General features: G+C 44.8%; 2 long non-coding RNA genes across 2 annotated transcripts in view; both read left to right on the top strand.

Annotated features, from left to right (window-relative positions):
* The window catches only part of LOC306812240, a 58828-nt gene extending 44972 nt beyond the window's left edge, over positions 1-13856 (top strand). Inside the window, exon 4 of the long non-coding RNA XR_013776833.1 lies at positions 13786-13856. This is a non-coding gene — a long non-coding RNA (uncharacterized lncRNA). The remainder of the gene's footprint in view (positions 1-13785) is intronic.
* Positions 13857-14135: 279 nt separating this feature from the next.
* Positions 14136-21717, top strand: part of LOC306812241 — a 45945-nt gene continuing 38363 nt past the window's right edge. The window contains exons 1-2 of the long non-coding RNA XR_013776834.1: positions 14136-14195; positions 16953-16989. This is a non-coding gene — a long non-coding RNA (uncharacterized lncRNA). The remainder of the gene's footprint in view (positions 14196-16952; positions 16990-21717) is intronic.

Below are 21717 nucleotides of genomic sequence, written 5' to 3'. Positions count from 1 at the left end.
TGTCGCTGTCCCTGCGGGCGCTCTGTCCCCGCCGGTGGCTCCTGTGGCTGCCACCCGCACTCTGCTCATCCCGGCCCTTCCAGCCCCTCCTGCCTGCCCTGCTGCTGCTGCTTTGATTATTTGATTCCTCCTCCTTCTCCCCAGGGCTCTGGCTGGATTATTGCTGAAGCTGGTTTCTTTCTTCTCTGAAAGTAAGCCAGGGAAAAGAGGTTGAATTGTTTTGGTCGGGTTTCTTGGGCAACACCTGGGTCCCACCTTGGCTAAATCAGCAGCAGTGCCTCCTCACTTTTGATCTAAACCAACATCTAAATAACTTATTTTTTTTTTTAATTTATATATTTTTTTTATTTGCTGTGTGGTAATGCATTATACCAACCTGCCAGAAGGGATGGGGGGAAAAAAACTGAGGGACAATGACAAGGATTTGGGTGCCTGATCCACTTCTCCCTGCTGCCAGAACCTGCTGAACTCAGCATTCAAATCCCTGTAAAGCAAGAATTGTAAATTTTTTTGTGTGGCCTTTAGAGCATTGGGGTGAGATTTTGGGGGATCTGGGTGTCCTGGAGGGTCTGAGTGAGGAGCAGAGAGGGAAGGATTGCTGCTGAGGCTGCAGCCTGGGGCAGGGAAAGCTGATCAAATCAATCCCTAATTGTCTCCTAATGACTTTCAAGTTCAAGGTTTTCCCTTGAATTCCAAGATTCTGGCAGGATGATTTGAGGCTTCTGCTCTTTTTGGGGTACCTGAAATCCAGGCCAGCCCAGCTCCCCCCTTGAGGAAGGGCTGGGAATTTCTGCCCTGCTCTCTCCATGTGCTGCTTTGCTGTTTCTCTCTCCAAAATTCAGAAAAAGCAGAATGGATGTGGTTCTGCAGCAGCCCCCCCAGCCAGGCTGTTTGTCAGCATCTTGGAACTTGTGGAAGCTGAATCAGGTCCACAAGAGCTGCTCAGAGGCCCATTATTTTCCATTATTATTCCTTTTTTTTTTTGCCAGTATTACTTTTTCTCAGGAACTGCATTTTTTTTTTCTTTTTAATTTAGTGTAGTTTCACTTAAACCCACACTTTTTCCTCCTAAAACCAACATAAATTACCCTGTTGTCACCTCACTGACTGCAGCTTTGTTCACATGGGATTCTTGGCAAGGAGGGGATTTTTTTTTTTTTTTCCCTCTGTCACCAGTGGGAATAGGAGTGGGGAAAGGGCAAATTTAAATTAATAAAAAAATCTGTTAAAGACAAACTGCTTCTGGTGCTAAAGTCACCTTTTGGTCAGTCCTGTATGTGATCCCCCTCTTCTGGTTGTCTGTGGAATTGGATATGGAGGGAAGTGGAGACCAGCACAGACAATGGGATTTGGGCAAAAACCAATCATATTCATTTTGCTGGTTTGAAAAGCTGTTTGGGATGTGATTTTGGATTCAGCCTGGTGTGAGATGTGCTCTGTGTGAAGCTATATTTGAGCTGACTCTATTTTTAGTGTTTCTTGCAGCTGGGGGGATTGGTTTGTTACTGGAGAGGTCAAGGTGTGAAATGTGAAATGTGAAATTCTGCCCACGTGGTTTAGTCCTGCTTTACATTTTATTTGCCTGCATAAAAATCCTGATGGGAAGGAGGCAATTTTAGTGCAGATTTCAGGAGGAGCTGTGTGAGGCAGGAGTAGAAAAATAAGCAAGAAAAAAAAAAAATCCCACCAGGTGCTGTGGATGGTCCTGGTTGCAAAGAGCAAATCAATGATGGAGAAGTGAGATGGGATCTCAGGTTTGGAATTATTGCAGTGTTTTCCACAGAATTTATTTCAAAGCAATTTCAAAGCCATATTTGTATCCATGTCCCAGCTCCATCTTCCAGAAACTGAGTCTGATCATTAAGCACAAACTAATTGCCCAACATTTACCAATTGCTCCATGGTATTGCTTTGCTTTTTGCAGCAGGAGCCACACTGGAGTTCATAACCTCTGCCCAGATGTTTTAGAGGAGGCAGGAAAATATTGCAGGGAAGGTGTTAAATTACAGGCTGGGCTTGGAGGGAAGAGAGAGCTGAAAGCAGGGAGAGATCTCATCCTTCCCTCCCTTCCCTGCTCAGGAAGCTGCATTCCCTTTTGCTGCCCATCCTTTCCAGGGACAGCCATCAGCTGAAGTTTTCTCTCTGTTTTTGTCCTTCCTGGGTTCAATCTATTCCAGTTCCTGGTGCTGGGGGTTGAGTGGGGATGTTGGACCCACTGCTGAGTATGAGACAAGCCAGGGGATGTTGCTGGAGTCCAGATTCTTCTGGAATAGAAAAATCTGCTGTGTTTATCAGGGCTGCCCTGAGATGGGGGTGGAGGGAGCTCTCCTGGTGTCCAGGGAGGTGTCAAACCTGGTTTCCCACTTGTGTCAACTGGGGGAGGCACCTTTTCCTTAATGCAGGGGGAGATGAGTTTTGAGACGTGTGAGCAAAACATCCAGGACACTGCAAGGCAACTTTGTCCCTTGTGCCCTACAAAAGTGTCTCTGGTGCCCCAAAAACGTGTCCCTGGTGGCCTTGGCTGGGAGGAACCAGCTCCAGGCTGATGAATGGACTCAGGGTGATGAGATGATGCCATGAGTGTGTTTGTAATCACCTCACCCCTCTGCTTCTCCTCCTGCCTTCCCCTTTCTGTGCCCAGCAAGCAAAATAACAGAATCTGGGCCAAATGGTGCCTCTGGGAAATGCCACCATGCCAGCAGCACTCGTGTCACCACCAGAGCTGCTCTTAAATCAGGTGCCTGGGAAGGGACGAGCCCAAAACTGCTGCAGCCCCCAGAGACCCCCCCTCCCTTTCTGCTGGGAGCAATAAATTCCCTCTGGCTCTGCTCTGAATGCAGAATTGATTACACTGCAGGAGCCACGGGGATCAATTGGGTGTTTGGCCCAGGGTGTGTCCTGAGCATCCATTTGTCCCTGTTCCTGCTCCCTCCTCCTGCCCAGCCTGTGGATGCCACTGCAAATTGAATTTTTTTGGTGAAATCCAAAGGTGAAGTGTGGCATGAGGCAGCTCAGAGCCATCTGGCTTGTCAGAGCTCCTGTTGGAGGGATGGGGTTTTGTATTTGGTATTTTTGGTATTTGTTTTTTTGGTATTTTTGGTATTTGGGATTGTTCATTAGTAAAAAAAAAACCCAGAAATTGCACTTTCCCTCGGAGTGAGGGAAAATTTCCTTTGTTTTCCTTACAAAACCCACCAGGTTCTCTTCCCCTGATGGAGAAATCAGAGTTGCACGTGTGCTGCACACACTCTGCAGCCACCCAAGAGCCACATCCTGCCAAGGTGCTGAATCACCCCCCAAAAAAAATCCCCCAGGCACCTGCAGCACCCCACACAGAGACAATCCCAGAGCCAGGGATGGCTTTTAAACAGAGCCAGTGCAGGGAGAAAAGAAAGCAACAGATGCTGAGTCATCACCCAGCAGTTCTGTAGCACTGTGGTCACCCCAAAAAATGGAATTGGGCTGAATTTCCTTAACCTGGGAAGCAGGAGAGGAGAGGAGGGCATGGAAAAAATACAAAGGAAGCAGAGTTAAGGTGGTTTGATTTTCAGCTCTGCTTTGGTTTTGAGTGTATATATATGTATTTTTTTTTTTTTCATTTTAATCTGTCTCAGTTACTGCTTTTTGTATTGTTTTTTTCTCCTCCTTTTACATTTTGCTGCAGTCAGTTGCAGCTCCTCAGCCACGGCACAATCCTGTAAACTGCTCTGAAGTTAAAAGCAAAAAACGAGATTGCATTGCCCTCCTCCTTTATTTCACAGATTCTCACAATACCTTGAAGAAATCACCAAGATTTTTTTGGAAGGGATTCAACTCCCAGCCTGCAAATGAGGCTCTTTGGCTTTCCAGGGGACGAGCTGCATCTTCCTTTTCTTACCCCAACCTTCCACCTCATTTTTGGGATCATGACAAAACCCTTAAAGAATCAACCAACCCCAACTAATACTTCAATAACTCCTTTTCCTACCAGGGAAACAAATTCAGGAGAACACACACGCACACACAGACACATGCATGAACAAAAAAAAAAAAAAATTCTATTTTTTTTTTTTTAAAAAAAAAGGAGCTAGAGGCTGAGGAGGACCTCGTCTGGTCAATGAAAGAAAGAGACGGATGTCTGGTGCCATGGCAATGGAGCAGGGATTACTTTGCACTGGAAAATAGGTTCTTTTTTTTTTTTTTTTTTTTTTTTTTTTCTATTCCAGTTTTTTTTTTTTTTTTTTTTCTCAGGCAGCTAAGAGTTGTCACCGAGTCTGAGAGGCCCATTTAGAGGAAAACGAGCCTCTGAGGAGAGTTGAATGCTTGCTTTCAGTGGCTGCTGCTTCAACAGCCTGCTTGGCTTTTTGGGCAAGGCAGGATGCAAACACCCAGATTTGTTTGGAGCACTTTCCCAATCCCTGGGTGTGTGCATATGTGTGTGGAGAGAGCCACAAAAATAATCCCAGCAACTGCAAGGAGTGTACACTAATAAAAAAAAAATCACATTTCAGTGCAAAAAAGCCCTTTATGCTGCCTGTGATTCCGTGAGAATTTCTCACCTGATTCTTTGGTTTTTTGGGGTGTATTTAGCATTTTCTTGCCATTAGGTTGGATTTTGATCGAGATTAATTAATTCCATTGAATGCAAATCAAGATATTTTGGGATAAAAGATATTTTTGGGGTTTTTTTTGGTGTGGAAAAGGCTGATTTGTGGAGATTCTTCACTGGGAGCATTTTCCTTCTGTGCTGCTTCCTCCCTACCCCCAGCTCTGAATGTTTCAGGGTTGTTTGCTTATTTTTGTTTCATTTTTAAATTTTTTTTGTTTGTTTTTTAACAACTCACTAAGTTTCAACCTGAAGAAAATATTTGGGTCAAGACTCCATTTTTTTTTTTTTTTTGAAAATCCATTTTATTTAACAAAGAAATTGTCCAATGGAAACAAACCAAAGGGATGCTATTTTCAAGTGGGGATTTTTTTAGCTGCCTTTTTGAATTTCTGACCTTTTAAAGCATTTTTTTGGCTGGGTTTTTTGTTTTTTTTTTTTTCTTTTTTTGTTACCTCTTGGGGTGAAGGAAAGGCTTCTTGCCTGTGTGCCAGCCAAGAGATGAAGGTGTTCTCTGATCTGTGAATCATCCACCCACCAGGCTCCAGACAAGCAGATTCCAAGTAGATTATTTAAAGCAGGTAAAATGGAATAAAAGACCTTTAGGTGACTTTGCTGGGCTTGGCCAGGGAATCCCAGGTGACACCTGGGGTAGCTTTTGGTGAATTCCCCTCTATTTCCCACCCCAGAATATTCCTTGGCATCACACATCAGATCATTCCACAAAATGGGATTTTTCAGTGCTTGGAGCATTCCCACATGGATTTGGGGGGAATTGGGTGATTTTTAACATTTTGAGCACCAGGCAGTGCATTGATTTTGGAGTTTGGGGTCATTTAAACCCACATTTCACTGCCATCAACAATGGCACAAGTTGCAAAATATTTATGGATGTCCTGAGGTGATGTTGCCATTTCCCATGGTAAAACTGCCTTCATAAATGAGCCAAAATATGTTTTTAAGATATGTTCATCTTGCTCAATGTATGGCAGGGCCACATGGAAGCCTTGAAATCCTGAAATTTTTTGAGCTCTCTGTCCTTTCTGGGCTGAGTCGATGTTCTGAGCTCTGCTGCTGGAAATGGAATGTGTCTCCTTTCTCCTGTCTGCAGTGAAAAAAAGGTCCTCTCTTTGATCTTCCCCTCATTTGCTAAAAAGTAACCAAAAATAATCCCCCTCTTTTTTTTTTTTTTTTTTTTTTTTATGTTGGGGGGTAGGTGGTGAAATGTGCCAGGATTAAAAAAAAAAAAATAAAATAAAATAAAATAAATGTGACCCTCCTTTTCAGCGATTACGAACTGTGAAACAGAAAAATCTCTGTCCAGGTAAAAAATTTGAGTTGTCATGGCAACAGCAGGATGGCTATTTATTTTTGGATTTCCATTTTCACTGATTTATTTAACACATTGACAATCCATTTATAATGAAGAGGAATTCAAGAGGGTTTTTGTTTCTGCCTGGGTTATGAGCGAGCCAAGGTTGGGTTACTTTTCACCAGAGAAAATAAGCAAAGATAAAAGAGGTAAATAAAAAGGAAACCTTGTGGCTTTCAGGGGCTTTTCTTGTAGGCAAATATGGGTGCACAGGAGAGTGAAATCATGACTGACTTGTTTATTTTGTCTTGTAGTGCTGGGGCACAGAACAAAGCTCTGAGTGCAGGGCAGCTGGGAGGCACAGGAGCCACAGATGCTCACCTCCACCTGCCCCAGCTCCGTGCCCAGGGAGAGCTCAGGGAGAGCCTTTGGAAGTGATTTCCCTGCTCCCCATCCCTGCAGGAGCCCCCAGGGCAGGGATAAAATCCCAATTTCTCCTTTTGGTGGTGATCCCTGTGCTCTCAGAGCTCCCTCAGGCTCAGCTTTGCCTTCTTTTCTCTACAACCCAGCCCTGCTCCAGGGAGGATCTGCTGGAGTTTGGGGAGCCCAGACACTCATTCCCAAAATTATCTTGCCTCATTTTGGGGTGTTTGTGCCAAAATTGGGTGTGCTCTGTTCTCAGGAGGGGATGGTTTGCCAGGCCAGGATTTTTGTGCCTGAAGATTTGAGCCATCCCTGGATCCAGCTCTGGATCCAGGCACCCACAAAATCAGAGGTGCCTGGGGATTTTCCTGCCTCCCAGCAGTGAGAGAGCAGGGAAATGCACAAAACACCCAGGAAAAGGCTGGAATTTAGGAATTCTTGTGTGCCTTCCTCCCTGGAGATTCAATTTCTGTGCATGTCTTTTGCCATCACATCGACCTGCCACAGTTAAACCAAATCTTCAGCTTTTGGTGACTTGAAAACCTTGGAAGATTGGGGAATTTGGGGCAGATTTTGCAGGAGGGAGAGGTGGAATTCAAATGGAATAAACCAGGGAGAACAAACCCAGCAGATCCTGTCTGGGAGTGTGGAGATGAAGCAAATCTCTGCTTGGGTTTTCTCCCAGCTGTGTCTCTGCACTTGGCTCCTCTCTGGGATTTGTTTTCAGGGATGGGTATGGATGACTGAGATGGATTGTTTTTAAAAGAACTCAGTAATTGTGAGATACTGGGGGAAATCCCCAATAATTTCCTCCCATTATTGCTGGTTTTCAGGACAGCAGGGCAGCACCTGCCCAAAGTTCTGCACTTCTTGAGGCCAGACCTGTTAATTTGTGAAACACGGGCTCGGTTTTGAACCAGGCACTCCAGGAAAAGGTGAGGTTAGGAATAAAAAAAAAAAGAAAAATAAGATCAAGTGTTGTTTCTGGCTGGGATCTTAATCCTGGAGGGAGGAGAGTGTCCAACAGCACTTCCCCCTTTTCTCTGGCTGGAGCATCCAATTTACAAATTGTCTTTTTTTGGGGGGGGAGGGGAGGGGGTGCTGGGTGGGAAAACCCAAGGACTCAACTTCCAGACATAAATACAATATGGACAAGTCCTAAACATTATTAAAGCAAGTCTATCCCTGCAGGGCAGGTTTTTTGCTCATAATGCTTTCCTGATTGCGCTTCCGCAGCGGCGGGGCGGTGAATAGCGCTGATTATCCACGGCCCGATCTACAGCAGCGGAAAACTGCTCCCTTTGTCTGCCGGGGGCTCTTTGCATATTTACTGCCGGGAGCAGCCGGGCTGGCCCTGCTGCACATCCACCCAACCGCTTATGGGCGTTTGGGGCTCTCCTGATACCCCAAAATCTGCCCCTTAAAAAAAAAAAAATATCCAGCCCAAGTTGAGGCATCACTTTGGGGAGTGGGAGGATGAGTGGATGGAGCTGCTGCTGCTGCAAAGGCAGAATATCAGGGGAAAGAATAATATTCACCATCATCATCACAATAATAATGCTGAAAAAGGCTCTGTGACATATTAACACAATTTTGGGAGAAATCCACAATATTTTCTTGGAGCCAGTTGTCCAGCTCATCTGGGCTCATGAGATCAGCTCATCAGCTGATCACTGGGAGACTAATAAAAAAAAACCAAAAAAACAAATGGTAGTAATGGATTCTGTGACATATTAACACAATTGTCGCTAATTTGTTTTAAAAACCCCCAAAATTTGGGAGAAATCCACAATATTTTCTTGGAGCCAGTTGTCCAGCTCATCTGGGCTCATGAGATCAGCTCATCAGCTGATCACTGGGAGACTAATAAAAAAAAACAAAAAAACAAATAGTAGTAATGGATTCTGTGACGTATTAACACAATTGTCGCTAATTTGTTTAAAAACCCCCAAATTTTGGGAGAAATCCACAATATTTTCTTGGAGCCAGTTGTCCAGCTCATCTGAGATGTCCTGGAATATCCAGAGTTGCAATCCCAAAGATCAGAATTGCCACTGATTTTTTTCAAAATTCCATGTACAGTCTACTACTACTACTACTACTAATAATAACGATAATGATAATAATAATAGACTATGTGACATATTAACACAATTGTCAATAATTTATTAAAAAAAACCCTCAAAACTTGAGAGAAATCCAAGCTCTTTTACACAATATTTTCTTGGAGTTGTCCAGCTCATTTGGAATATCCAGAGTTGGAAGGGTCAGAAGTGCCACTGATTTTTTTCAATAGTCTGAACTGCCCACAGGGAGAGTCCAAATCAAATCATTAATAAGAAAAAAAAAATCTGAATTTATACAAAGCTTGGTGTTGCCAGAAATATCCCATAAAAGACCCCTTGTGCTGGATCCAGCCAGAGCAGCAGAGTTTTTTAAGCAGATGCTCAAGGTGCAGTCATTTCATTATTCAATTATGACAGAATTCTTCCCAACAACTTAATGAACATTCATTTGTGATGTATTAAACCATTTTTTTTCTGTTGAACATAAAGATCAGTGCTAGGAGCTATACATTCTGTGAGATAATTGCACCGTGTAATTCTGGTGCTTCAACAATTTATACTGAAATATTGATGGATATGTTCCAACATTCTTCTTTCTTTTTTTTTTTTTTTTTTTTTAATTCATTTTGCAAGCATATTTCATAATCTTTTAAATATCTCTCCCCTGAAAACTTTAATGTAAAGTACAAATCCTCTTATGTAAGAGAAGTTTAATGCATCTGGATATTGCTAAGCAAACAAAAGCATTTCAGAGGCATTTCTGTTCTCAGAAATAAAAGAAATTGATAGCAGAAGGTATTGTAAATATGAATTTATGAGGAATATGCAATAGCAGAGGGTATGACTAAGAAAAAGTTCAGGGCTTCTCCTGAATATCAGAAATACAAAATATCTTTTCTGATTTTTCATTTGCATAACTAAGAAATAGAAAACCCTTCAATTTTCAAATAGGAATTTATGCTAAGTGACATTTTGCATAATCTCCTTAGGAGAGGCCCTCTGGAGTTTTCTGTGTGTGCTTCCAGCATTGACCCAAGACTAAAATTGAGAAATTGAGATGCAGTGGGGCTGTAGAGAGCAGTGAGGAGCATCCCAGAGAAAGAACCTTGCTCAGAAATGGGTTGGAAGAGTTCATTCAAGGGGTTTGAGTGTCTGCTGAAAATCAAACTTCAATCAAGTAAATAATAGCCATTAAGCAGCTAGGATAAAGGATTTTGTGAATTTCTATAAACTGTGCTGAAAACTCTTGGCTTTGCTCTAGGAGGAAAGTGTTGGAAGATTTCTGAGAGCTTTGATTTATTCTCTGGGTTTAAGTGGCACAGAAAATTTGAGGGTTTACCTGTAACATGCTCTTGGGGTTTGGTGTGCAACAAAACATAAATTGGAGAGAAAGATCTGTGAAATCCATAAAAAATCCTGGATTTGTCCCAGTGTCCTGTCCAGGTGTCAACTCACAGTTGCAGTTTCTGTGTCTGGTGATCTGGGTTTGGTGCTCCCCTGAGCACACCATGCCAGGATGTTTTTCTGGTTATTCTTTTCTACTTTCTTCTCTCTTTTGGTGCATAGTTCCTGTGTTTTTTTCTCTGTCCCATCCCTGGGAGTGTGCAGGGCCAGGCTGGGGGGAGCTCTGAGCACCCTGAGCTCTGGGAGGTGTCCCTGGCCAAGTCAGGGGAGTGGAACAAGATCATCAATAAGGTCCCTTCCAACCCAGGCCATTTGTGGTTCCTGTTGAGGATTTAGGTACAACTTGTCCAGACTGAATCTCTGAACCCTCCTGCTTGTTCCCAGCCATGTCCTGGAAGTCCCCAGGCTGACAATGAGCCAGGGATCAGCCTTTTTTCCCTTCAGCTCCTTCCCGAAGCCCACAGGGATTCTCCCTCTGAGAACAGTGACATTCCCTCCCCAGGAGCTGCCCCCAGCCCCTCATTCCAGTCACACAGTAGGAATCAGATCCTAAAGATTGCCAGGCCAGCAGCAGTGTCCCCATCCCAGTGTCCTGAGCCCATTCTCTACTGGAGAATGGAGTTGGAGTGTCCCATCCCAGTGTCCTGAGCCCATTCTCCACTGGAAAATGGATTTGGAGTGTCCCATTTCCAGTGTCCTGAGCCCATTCTCCACTGGAAAATGGAGCTGCAGTGTCCCAATCCCAGTGTCCTGAACCCATTCTCTGCTGGAGAATGGATTTGGACTGTCCCAGTGTCCTGTGTCCATTCTCTGCTAGAGAATGGATTTGGAGTGTCCCATCCCAGTGTCCTGAGCCCATTCTCCACTGGAAAATGGAGCTGCAGTGTCCCAATCCCAGTGTCCTGAGCCCATTCTCCACTGGAAAATGGATTTGGAGTGTCCCAGTGTCCTGAGCCCATTCTCTACTGGAGAATGGAGTTGGAGTGTCCCATCCCAGTGTCCTGAGCCCATTCTTCACTGGAGAATGGATTTGGAGTGTTCCATTTCCAGTGTCCTGAGCCCATTCTCCACTGGAAAATGGAGCTGCAGTGTCCCAATCCCAGTGTCCTGAGCCCATTCTCCACTGGAAAATGGAGCTGCAGTGTCCCAATCCCAGTGTCCTGAGCCCATTCTCCACCAGGGCTGCTGGTCATTGCTGCAGCCTGGCCCTGCCAGCAGAGATATTGCCCAGGCAGTGCCCACCAGGGCTCTTCTCCTTGGGCTGGTGCCATCCTTTCTGGGCACAGATCCTGTCCTGAGCTGTGCCAGACACTCTGGTTGTGCCTCATTTCTGCGTGTGAGCCTGGCTGAACAGAAAAAGAAGCTCTCTCAATATATTTATATCCATCCCAGGGGTGTGCATGGATAATCTGACACCTTGGGGTGCTCCTGGGGGATGATAAGGAGACACCCCATGCTGCACAACGTGTTTTGGCAACCAGGAAGGGGTGGCAAACCCCGTGCCTGCCTTTCCTCCTGCAAGTCTTCATGTTTCTTTTTGGCACATGAAGAACAAGATGCAAAATCCTGCCAAAGCTTCTTGTGGAATAGATGACATTTATATTGTTATGCAGTTTGCTGATCTAAACATACCATTGCCTTGCCTTGATAGCCCAGGGCAAGTGCTAATCAGCTTGTTTGGTGGGCACCCTGCCATGTGAAAGGGGGGACACAAATAGAGACAGTTTGTGCATCATCCACCAGCCTTGCAGGAACACGATTCCCAGCTGAGAGCATGGAAATGTGTCTGTCTCCTGGGCTTGTGCATGTTGGCATGGAAAAGAGAAGTGGCAGCATTAAGTAGAAGGGTTTGGAATAAATCAGGGGTGTGTTCATAGATGCTCTGAGCTGGATTTCAGTGTAAGTGGATTTCAGGCACTGTTGGAAGTGGTGGAAGCTCTGGGGGTCACCAAATGGGATCAGCTGAGCTGAGACCCCATGGGACTGATCTGAGTGAGGAGCTTTGCTTCTCTCATCATCCTCTGGGGTCTCACCAAAAGTTGTTTGGTCTCACAGGTAACAGGGGAGATGGGGAATTGGGGTTCCTGTATTTTCTTCTGGGGGATTTGCCCTCTCTGTGTGCCTGGATTGTGGATGGATGATGGATGGATGGAGGGATGGATGGATGGATGGATGGATGGATGGATGGATGGATGGATGATGGATGGATGGATGGATGGATGGATGGATGGATGGATGGATGGATGGATGGATGGATGATGGATGGATGGATGGATGGATGGATGGATGGATGGATGGATGGATGGATGGATGGATGGAACCACGGATGGATGGATGGTTACAACTCTTTGACAGAGAATCCATGGAAAACAAGGAGAAGGGTTGTGTTTTGTGCCAAGGAGGATCTTGTGGCTCGGGAGCAGAGTGGGGACAGTCTCGTGGGGGTGTCACCTGTGAGGGACCTGATTGAATGAATCTGCCTCCAAACCACAGGAATAAACCCTCCTGTCACTCCAGGAGAAATTCTGGTTGGGTTTAAGGAGAGGGGAGCCCCAGAGCTGGGAGGGTGGTGCAGCTCAGCCAGGCTGTGTCTCTGATCCTGAGGAGCTCCAGAGCTCCTTGGACAGCAGCAGATTCCATTTTCAGTTTAGCCACAATTTGAGTTTGATTTGATTCCATTTGAGTGATGGTTCAGGTGACTTCCAGCCATCTTTTACACCCTCTGCACTCCTGTTCTCCAAACCTGTGACTCCCCTGAGATTTTCTGGGTTTGCAGCCAGATGAGGATGAGCCCCTCCATCCTCATCCTCACTTCCAGAGCTCTCAGTGCCATTTCCACCTTATTCTGGCTGTTTGATTCTCACCCCTCCCCTGTTTCTGTGCCTCCCATTCCTATTTGCTTGTTTATCTCTCAGAGTGGATTTTTAGGGCTGTGTTTTATCTAAAACTCGACCTGTGGGTGTTCCACAGAAACAATTACCTTTCAAAGCTTCTGAAGATGAGCTGAAAGTGGATACTTGCATGAAATAAAGGGGGACTTTGGGTGTACAAATAGAACTTGAGTCCTTTCTGGTAATCTGGCCCTCATCCCAGCCTTTTTGAAGGATAATCATCGTTCCAAGAGAGGTTTTCATGGACTGTAGTGTGCACTTTATATTTCACTGTGTAATGGAACCTTCCCTACACTCAAGGAAAACAATTTACAGAGCTAATTGCTGAACTCTGCAGATATAATCCTTTAAATGGGTTCTGTTAGATAAGAGTTTATGTTAAAAAAGAAGAAATGTTCTAGAGGAAAATTATTGTTTAGGGAACATTGATTTGCATGAATTAATGTTTTCACTTCAGCTGAGAGTTAAAAATGGATACTTAAGCTAAGCCCCATTTTAGTGGAACATCAATGCTTCATTAGTTCTGGTGTGAGCTGAAATCCATTGTTTGTTTGCTTTTTTTTTTTTGTGCCATCAAACTTCAGCTGGCACGGGGTCCAACTGTCCCAAAGATTTCATTTTTTGAATTAAGCAGAAAAAAAAGAAAAAATAATAATAATAAATCCCTGCATGGACTCTGAGAGGGGAGGATGGCTCAGAGTTCTCTTTGTTACTCAGTGCTTCAGTTTAGACAATGCTCTCCACCCTCCTGTCTCAGCCTACTTATCAGGGAAATTAGGGGTGGTGTTAATGATCTTACCTGACACGGTTGTGGCAGGAACGAGCTGATGAGTATTTGCACAGCACAATATTTGTACAGAGGTGCTGCAGGAGCAGCCATCTGTCACATCTCTCACGTTTAAAGGAGTGTAACTTTTACAGAACTTGGGGTTTTAATTCAGAATTTAGCCCAGATCTGAGCCTGCTGCCAGTTCTGTTTAATCCCACAGTCTGGGTTATGGCACAAAGTGAGAGGTTCAGCACAGTTTAGGAGGTGTTAATAATGAGCTAGACACAATATTTAATTCAATTTAATTTAATTTAAATCTTTTTTCTCCCATGTAGCTGAGTGCTGGTGGCAGATTAAGGGAGAAGGAATGGACCCAGGGTTTTAAAGCCACTCCATGGAACACAGGGTATGTGCATTTGTTTTCCATCATTTTCTTGAATTATCCTGCAATTTCTGTGTTGTGCTTACCTCAGTTCTATTCAGAGGAAGATTTCAGAATCAGGGATATCCAAAGAGAAAAGAACTAAGAAAAATATTCACATTGAGGCCACTCTCAGCACGTGAGCAGAGCTGAGGAAAATCTGGAGATCATTTCTAATCCCACCATGAATTTCCTTCTTTTCCAGAGTTTGCCAGTGCTGGTGAATCTCTTTGAGAAGCACACAGAAAATCTGCCACCCCAAATCCCAAATCCCAAATCCCAAATCCAGCTGCTCCTTCCCACTGGCTGAGGAGCTGTTTGCAGGTGAGATATTCCCTCCTGTCACCTGGAGGGATGAGACTTTTGTTCCTGGGGCCAGCTGGGAATTTAACTGAGAATTAAGAGCTCAGAAACTTTTAAACTCGGGTTTATTTGTATAATGTTTGTACTGGGATGTATCACCCAAATCCATTTGCTGCCACAAATTTTAAACTTGGAATTAAGGGCTTGGAAAAGGGTAACATTTAAAGATCCTTGCAACTGATATAATTCCATGATTCTATGAAATTCCTGGGTGCAAAACCACATATTAAGTAGAAAACAGACTTGTCTCTCACTGAGATCATTAAAACCTCCCTTTAATTTTATTTGACACCCACCATCCTGCTAGGAAAACTGGATTTATTTTGGAAATCCCTAATTAAGGATGGGAATTTCATATCAGGCAGATGCTGTCACTTTCTCCCAGCCCTTCCAGCAAAAATCCATGTGCATTTTTGGTGCCTTGGGCTTTGAGAAGCATCTCTCAAACTCTGAACCTCTCTAGGATTCCCCAGAGATTCCCCATCCTCCTCCTCCTCCCATGCAGGCCATGCCCCAGGGGACAGAGTTTATGTTCCTGAAGGTTTGAGAGGATGAAGGAGTTGGGATTTAGGGGCTCCTGCTCCTTCAGGCTCAGCAGGAGGGATTCAGGGAGCCTAAATATTGCCAAAATATTGCCAAAAAAATCAGGAGTGCAGGTGCATCCTTGAGCTGGATGGAGCTGAACAGCTTGGGATAGTGGAAGGTGTTCCATCCATGGAACTGGATGAGTTGTTTTTTTTTTTTTTAATTATTTTTTGTTTCCTCCCAGCATAATGAAATATTCCAAGGGTCTTGCTGCTATTCTGCCACTCATTTTGGTGTGGTTCAGCAAGAATTCCTGGGGGGAAAAATCTCCAAACCTGTCACAGAGTGAAGCCTCTTTTATGGAGGAGTAAACGAATCTCACTTCTATTATTTTTTTTTTTTCCTTGAGCTGAATTTTGACCAAGTCATTTCACATCAGGTGGTGAGGCTTGGAACAAGCAGGAATAAAAATCCCCCTCTGGAGTTTGCTCATTTCTTAGGTGCACCACAGTGCCAACAGCTCCTCTCACCACTCCCAGAGAAAGTTTGTGCAAATCCTAAAATAATTCCATGCCTCTGGCCCACCAATATCCTCGTTTGGTCAGCCTTTTATAGAGTAATTACTGTTTGACATGGCACCACAGCTGGGCCTGGGCTTATTTTGGGTCAGAAGATATAAAAAGCTGCTTGTGAAACAAAAAAATAAAATAAATAAGATGCCTGTGTTTGTTGATCTGTCATCCTAAACAAATGAGTGCAGGGAGTTGTTAATTTGCTTCTTTTTTTTGATTTATTTTGCTTTAAGGGTCATTTGTGAGAGCGTTGGTTTGGTACTGAAGTCATCCAGCCTGGCTAGTTCAGCCTTAATTACCAAAATTCTAATTATTCTGGGGTGTTGTGGTGATATTGGGACAGTTTTTTGGGGGTGGCACAAACCCAGGAAGAAGGATCAAAGCTTGACTATGCAAAATTCATTTTCCTGAACAGGTGATGGGTGGGAAGAAACACCTTGAGGGAAAAGTCTGTCCTCCAAATCCTTGGATTTCTGAGCTCATTCCCACAGCTCTGTGTGTGTCAGGAACGTTTTTTTCCAATCTAACATCAAAGTCCCTTCTCATTTCAATACCTTTGATATGCACATGGGGGTTTCTGCACGTGGATTTCACATTCTGCTGATGGATGGATGCACAGGAGAGCAGCCAGGGAGAGGGAACAAGGACCAGGCACAAACACCTGGCACTTCTTGTCTGCCCCCAAAACACAGGTTCAGTGTGGGAAACAAGTTGTGGAGCTGTTCATGGGAGCAGAGCTCAGGAACTTTGGATATTTTATCCCCTTTTACACTTTCCCATGCTGGCCTGGTTGTTTCACCTCAAAAATCAGGGATCCCACTGGATTTCACAGAAGATCCCAATATTTTTAGTCATGCTGGGAAAGAATGTTGTCCAGTGGGGATGGAGCAAGTGCCTCTGGAGCAGGAATCAGGAGTTTGGCTCTCTTTTTTCCTTCTGTTTTTATGGCCTGGGACAATCCTTAGCACTCTGCTTTACCAGCAAAATGGGATTGGAACACCAAATTACCTTCCCTGAACTGTTTCAAGATGGAATTGAACTTTGGAGAGCTTTTGGCATCAGAGGGATGGAGCAGTTATGAGAAGTATTGCTGTGGTTTGGCTTTATTAACAATCCCAGCTTCTTGAGGAATTGCATCCATGGAATGGGGCAGGGATCAAACCCCCTCATGGGCAATTTTACCACAAAGCAAGGAGGGCTGATTTTTCCTGTCAAAAATTCCAAAATGCACATGCAAAAACATCTCTTAGAACAAAAAAAAGACAAGACAGCTGATATTTCAATGGCTTTTGAGGCAAGGAAGATCTGACAAGGAATGCATTGGGGATTTTATGTTTTGAGCTGGGAATCTGAAAGCAGAAGGGATCTGGGAACAGTCCTTGGCTCAGGAATGTCTCAGGTTTCTTGGCTCCTTTTCTCCATCAGCTGTGCCAGGCAGGTGGGGAGTGGTATCCTGAAATTCTGGGCTAAAGGTAAATCCATTCTGATAAGAGAAACAAAGGCACAATTTTCCCTCTGCTGGGTTGGGGTTTCCAGTCAGGTATCCATCATGTCAGATTGATATTGTCAATATCCATCCATATTCCTCATATTCATATTTATCTTCTTGCTGTTACTGCAGGTGCTCCATCCCAGCTCTGGATATTTCCATATTCCTGGTAAGAATCTGATTATTTTTTCCAACTACAGCAAATCTAACGTGCCCAGGTAAATGTTTCTGTAGGAAGTAATGGGAAGGAGAAAAATTTGGGGCCAAGCTGTGAGGGATGGAATCTTTTCCATCCTAAAATTACTCTGAGAGCTTTAATTCAATTTAAAAGCCTTTGATTGATCAAAAAAGCTTCATTTAGAGGTTCTGTCTTGAGTAGCTACAACAGGTTTAACTCACTTATTCGAGTTTGTTTTATCATCCTGAGTTTTGCTTAATTTCATAAAGGTAACAGGGCAAGTCTCACATGGTGCAGAGAGAGAAAAATAAATGTAGCTTTCTTTGCAGCCCATTAATTCTCTTCTCTGCACCAGTCTGAGCACACAACTGGGAGGAACCACAGCACAGAAATCTGACATTGCAGAGACTCCAAAAAAGAGCAGCTTGGTTTGGAGCTGGGTTCAATGCATTTGTCCCAAGTTGTGGCTGGTTTGGGGAGCTCAGAACATTCTTGTTGTTCTGACTCAGGATGAAACTTAGATCATAGGAACTGCAGGGAGATCCCAAAATATTTGAAGCTGTCTAAGTAACTGTAGACCTAATTCAGAGTTCTTTGCTGAGTGAGGCCAAGCAGGGATTTGAACCTGATTTTTATGCTCTTTTCTTCTCTCTCCTCCTTTCAACTCCAAGTTCCATCTTATATTAAAGAAACCATCCCTGGGGATTTCATAAAAATGCTCTATTCAGATCAGACTCTTTTTGTTTTTTTAAACTGACCTGGTGTTTTGTGTCCAGCCACCTCCAGCCTTGAAACAAATAAAAATGTTTAGCAGTGGAAATTTCCTGAGGAAATTGCCCTGTCTTGATCAACAATTTGTGTTATTTTACATCAGCTTGGGTTAGAACTCTGCCTAACCGTGTAATATAAAAGACAGGGAGCAAAAGAAATGTCCAGGATGGGAAAATCTGGTATTTAGGGGACAGTGTCCATCCAATGGATGGCTCTGCTGGGTTCATTGACCTCGTGCTGTCCTGGACAGAAAAGGAAACTCCAGTTTTTCTTCCTTAGTCCGGATGCTGACTCACCTGAGTGGGGAAGGCAAACAGCCACAGGGCTGGTGTTTCACTGGTGTCCCAGTGTGCTGGGATGGCTCATCAGCTGCTTGGCTTTGCTTTTTGAGTCACTCACCCCTCTGTGTGCCCCAGGTCCCTGTCACTGCTCAGTAAGTTCTGTCTCCCAGTTTGTCCCAAAGCCAGGGGCAATATTTGGGTGTTTGGTGTTGGTGTTTCATTGATGCCCAGTGTCAATTCCAGCCTGTTTTGATGGGAGATGGAAACTTGTCCCCTTGCCTGTGCCTGCTCCCAAATCCTGATGGGCTCTGGGGTGGGACTGATGAGCTGTCCCAGTGCTGCTGTGTTTCACTGGATGAAGGAGCCCCTGTTCCCAAATTTCTGCAGCCTGGCTGTGCCAAAGCAGCACTGGTGGTCACCAGCCATCCTGGTCCAGGCTGGAATGCTTTCTGTGGCTTTGGGGTGTTTCCTAAACTCTTCCTGCTCCAGAAGGCTTTCAGGTCCTCCAGACCAAGAAACTTCTAAAAATCCCACTGGAGAGGGCATCACTGACAGTGCTGTGATACTCCCCCTGATTTCCAGTGATCACTGAGCTGGGAACACCAGCACACCAGTTCAGGCAGGCCACTGGGAGGAAGCAGGCTGTGATCAGTGCCCAGGCAGATGCTGATGGTCCCTGTGTCCTGCTGGCACTGCAGGTACAACCCCCTGGGCACAGCTCACCCCTGCTGCTGGGAGCACAGAGCCACAGGGCTGGAATGCAAATGCAGCCCTGCACAGCCCCTTCCCTCTCACAAACTATTGATTCCACGTCTGGCTGGCTCTCCCCTGGTAACAGGCCCTGGGCAGGAGGCAGCAGGGTGAGGAGGAGGAGGAGGAGAAGCTGTCAGGATGGTTCGATGTGGCTGCAGAGCCAATGGGAGGAGGAAGGCTGGGTTGGAGGCAGCAGGGCTGGGGGGGCTGGCTCAGCAACAGCACAGAGCAGCTCTGCCCCCTCCCAGCTGCAGCCAGCCTGGAAAGTTCCTGATGATGTCCCTTAATGTATTTGTCTCGCTCATGCCAAGGCTGTACGTGATCTGGGTGACTTTGCTGCCTCATCCCTCTTCCCTGTGGCCCTCTGGAAAGGCTAGAAGGAATTCTGCTCTTTATCTCTCCTGCTAAAAGCAACAAGAGAGCTCAAGGTAAAGAGATCAGCTGCTGGATTTGGTGCTGTGCGAGCCCTGAGAGCAAAAAGGGAGTTTGGGATTCGCTTTTTGAGGTTGGTGTTTTCTTCTTGACACCCTCCCAGGGCCACTTTTGTGCCAGTGGGATCTGGACACCTGGACTGTGCTCCCATCTCTGCTAAAGAGTCCTTATGTGGATACTGGGGAAAGCCAGGGAAAAGCAGCCTTGGATTTTCTCAAAGAAAACATAAGAGAAAGAATGAATAATAAAGATAATCCCCTGCAGGGTGCATGAGTGACAAAGGTGTCACCTTCCTTGCACCAACACAATCAAGTCTATCCTCAGTTCCACCATCCAGTCTATAAAAGTGTAGTTTGTTTCATTAATAAAGGGCTTTTTTACTTCTCTCCTGCCTGAAGGAAATATTGTTGCTGCATCCTTTTTGCTGCTCTCCTAGCCCAACAGCAACATCCCTACACGAATCCAGGTGAATCCCTACCCTTCAAAATCCAGGTCACTTTGCTTTTTCTCAGTCAAACCCTCCCTGTGACCTGTGGGCTGAGAAAAGCTCCTCCTGCCCTGCCCCTTCTCTTGCTCTTTCTGCCTCTCAGCCTCTCCCCTGCTCAATCTATCACTGGTTTAACCAGCCAAAAAGGGAAATGGCAGCTGGATTTGTCCAAACCTTTGGAACATTAATTGGAGATGAGCACGGTGTCCTTCGCTGTCCTCCCCTCACCTGCTGCTGCTCAGCATCCCCACATCCCCAAATCCTGGCAGGATTTTGGTGAGCCCTGTGTGTGCCCAGACAGGACAATAACAGCAGCACTGTGGGACTGATGCTGGCCCTCAGAGGGTGGCCAGTGTCTGGGTTTCACTGCAGGGTCAGGGAATTCAGGCAGCTGTCATCGCTTCTTAATTAAAAATAGCTGAGACTCACTCACATTCCTGTGCTGGCTCATTTGTCATCTTGTCCTCTGCTCTGCAGCAAAGCCCCTAAACACCTTCAGGAGCAGCAGAGGGGGGATTCCTGCTGCAGGTGAGCAGGAAATCCACACCCAAAGCTGTTCCTTGGGTCAGGAGTTGAGCAGGTTCAAAGGGGAATGAGGACACAGAATAAAATGTATTTGTTTCAAATTTATTTATATGTATAAACCCATTTTTATATTTATTTATATATATAAAAACTCCCATAGGAGTGTCAGGAGGAAATCAAACTATCCTGGGGCTATAGAAAACCTTCCTTGGGGACAAAGCAGCTTCCATTTTTCCATCTTGAATTTTCAGCATCTTCCTCTGGCCCAGTGGTCCCAAAAACCATTTTTTCTCAGTCTGAGTCAGGCAAACCTTTCCTAGGTACATAGTGATTGAATTCCTAACTCCATGCTAAATGTGATTGCTATCACTTCCAGTAGGTTTCACTAATTTATTTGGGATATTCCTGAGGGGACAGTGAGTTGGGAGATTCTCTAGATGTTCAGGAGCTACAGAGGAAAGGAACTGTGATATCATTGCTGAAGGAAAACTTGTCCTCCTCCCCCTGCCAAAAAAAAGGATTTACTGTGATTCTCACTAATTCTCAGAGCCAAGGGACAGTTTTTTGGCAAGGTGAGAATTTTCTGGCTTCCTTTTTCCAAATAAATCAGGGGTGGAAGGGCACAGGACTGCCTGACTTCCTGACCTGATCTGGATTAGCATATTTAATTGTCTGGGATTGGCTTCATTCCCACGAATTTCACTAATCCATTTTGGAACCTGCTTATGTATTCAGTCTCTCCAGCCTTGGGTGGTGATGAATTCCAGCATTAAATGAAATATTGTTGGGAAAGCCCATCCAGGATGTCCTGTACAACACCAACAACCTGGCAGGGAGGAAGGGATGGCTCCTGCCTTTGGATTTGCTCATCCCAAACTGGGAGAATTCCTCTGGGACCATCTGAGGATGGGACAGGACCAAACCTCCCAGGCTTCACCACCCAGAGCCCAGCTGGGACCAGTCTGAGCTCCCACTCTTGCTGCTAAAAGGGGATTTTTCTACCCATACACTGATCCCCCACGTGCTCCTGCTGAAGATCCAGAGACAATTATGGATGTTCTAAAAGCAGTTTTATTTCCTCCAGAGGGGAATATCACATGTATGGGTTACACCTGGTTTAATCTAATTTATTATCTTCAAACTGATTGGTTTTTTTTCCTAAGTCCAGTTCAAGAAAGCTGTGGAAGAGTTCACAGGGATAAACAGGAAGTGAACTAATTTATTTGAGGATTTTAAGTTATTCTGAGGTGGGCTGGAACTGAAAATCAAAAGCAACAGGTAAAAGCTCATCTGAAGCCCAAAGCTGAGGACTGAGTTCCATGTTAGTCAAGACATTTTCACTGCAGAATCTTTTTTATTTTTTTCCAAACTAATTAAGCTCTGATGACTTCAGCTGTATTTTCAGCCTCTGATTAAGGGCATGATACTAATTAAACTCTTGAATTATTAAAAATGCAAATAGTCAGACCT

This window comes from Erithacus rubecula (assembly GCF_903797595.1).
Source record: "Erithacus rubecula genome assembly, chromosome: 25".
Taxonomy (NCBI): Eukaryota; Metazoa; Chordata; class Aves; order Passeriformes; family Muscicapidae; genus Erithacus; species Erithacus rubecula.
This window is presented reverse-complemented; position numbering and strand designations above follow the sequence as displayed.